Raw genomic sequence first — 1,795 nt, forward strand, 5'->3', positions numbered from 1 at the left:
CTCAATAGTAACCACGCAGGGCAGCTGCTGTTATCCCCGTCCTTCAGGAGAAAAAGCCAGGAACTTAGGCCTACAGGAAATTGTGAGTCATGTCTGGAACCCCAGGTCTCTCTTCTTGCCCACACTTCCCAACTATGTCACCAAGGTTTTTCTCTTATTTCCCCAGAGTCAGAAAGATACTTCTAGACTATAGGTTCTCCATCACTGCTGCACATTAAGGTTGCTGGGCAAATGGAACACACGAATACCAATGCTCAGACCCTACCACTGGAGAGTCTGCCTCAGTTGATCAGAGTGTGGTTGGCACCTTCCTCTGAGGAGTGGAGATAGCCCAATGGAAAATACGACCTAAAGGAAATTACATAGCTATCAAATAGCATATGGGAAAACTACCAAATCTGTGTCTGTCTGTCTGTCTGTCTCACTCTCTTTCCTGGGTATTGAACCCAGGGCCTCTTCACTGAGCTACATCCCCAGCCTTCTTTTGAGACTGAGTGCTGGGCAACCAGTAGCAAGATCTAAAAAGGTTCCTATCTTTAGCCACCTAGCTGCCGAGTGGGGCAGGGAGTTCAATGACAGAGACCTAATCCAAAGGTCTGGAGTCCACCAACTTGGCAGGTGTCACTCTGGGATGGACACTATGAGATCTGTGTTTTCAGAGACTCATACCCTGAACATATGTCCCTCTCTTGGTTCCTGGGGCCTCCAGTACTGTCAGTAGTCCCAGATGCCTTCTGGGATTCTCTGGTGGCCTTCACCTGTTCCACCAGTCCCTGGTGAAATGAGAAACACTCCTGTGTAGAGATCTGTGTTAAAATATCTCTCCTAGATACCATCTCATGCCAGAAAGAATGGCTATCATAAAGAAATCAACTAATAACAAATGCTGGAGAGGCTGTGGGGGAAAATGAACCCTTCTTCACTGTTGGTAGGAGTGTAGACTGCTATAGCCACTATGGAAATCAATGTGGAGAATCCACAAACAAAAAAAAACCAACTAGGATTAGAAGTGCAGTTCAATCCAGCTACTCCCTATGTGGGTATTTTTCCAAAAGAACTGAAAACATTATAGCACAGGGATATATGTGCACCCATGTTTATAGCAGTGCAATTTATTGTAGCTAAATCTTGGAAATGACCCAAATGCCCATCAACTGAGGAATGGATAAAAAAGATGTGGTATTTTTATACAATGGAGTATTACTCAGCTATAAAGAAAGACAAGCTTGAGGCTTTTATAGGTAAGTAGATGCAATTAGAGGCTGTACTTGTAAGTGAAATAAATCAGACCCACATGTATAAACATCATATTGTCTCTCTAGTATAAGAACCTAAAAGAATAAATAAAATCTGAAAGGTATAATGAAGTAGACTGGAAAGAAACTGAACAGAAGGAATAAGGAATAAGCAATTAAGATGTGGGAAAGGAGAAAAGATAGGTGGGAAAAGGAAGGGGGAAAATCATGTAAGTATATAGGCAGGATAGCTAACATGATTGTACTACTATGTCTATTAGTTTTTTGAAAGTAGTAATTGTTTAAAATTTTTACTTTGACCAATTTTATATGCTAATATCTGTAATCTGAGCAATTACATTGAAGACAGCAATGCGCAATATAAAAACCATGGTTGACTACTTCCGTCTTGTTTTTTCAAATATGTATCATCTTTAATGTCTTGTCTATTATTTTTATATTCTCTTTAAAGAAATTTTAAAAATAATAGGGCATTTAGAGAAAAAAAAAACTTATTAAATAAAGCCATGCTGTTAAGTTGAGCTGTGGGGGACTCAGGT

General features: G+C 40.2%; 1 pseudogene; it reads left to right on the plus strand.

Annotated features, from left to right (window-relative positions):
• Positions 1-1,795, plus strand: part of LOC105743908 — a 101,718-nt pseudogene that overhangs the window by 7,463 nt on the left and 92,460 nt on the right.

The sequence above is a fragment of the Octodon degus genome, unplaced genomic scaffold (assembly GCF_000260255.1).
Source record: "Octodon degus isolate 3935 unplaced genomic scaffold, OctDeg1.0 scaffold00008, whole genome shotgun sequence".
In the NCBI taxonomy this organism is placed as follows: Eukaryota; Metazoa; Chordata; class Mammalia; order Rodentia; family Octodontidae; genus Octodon; species Octodon degus.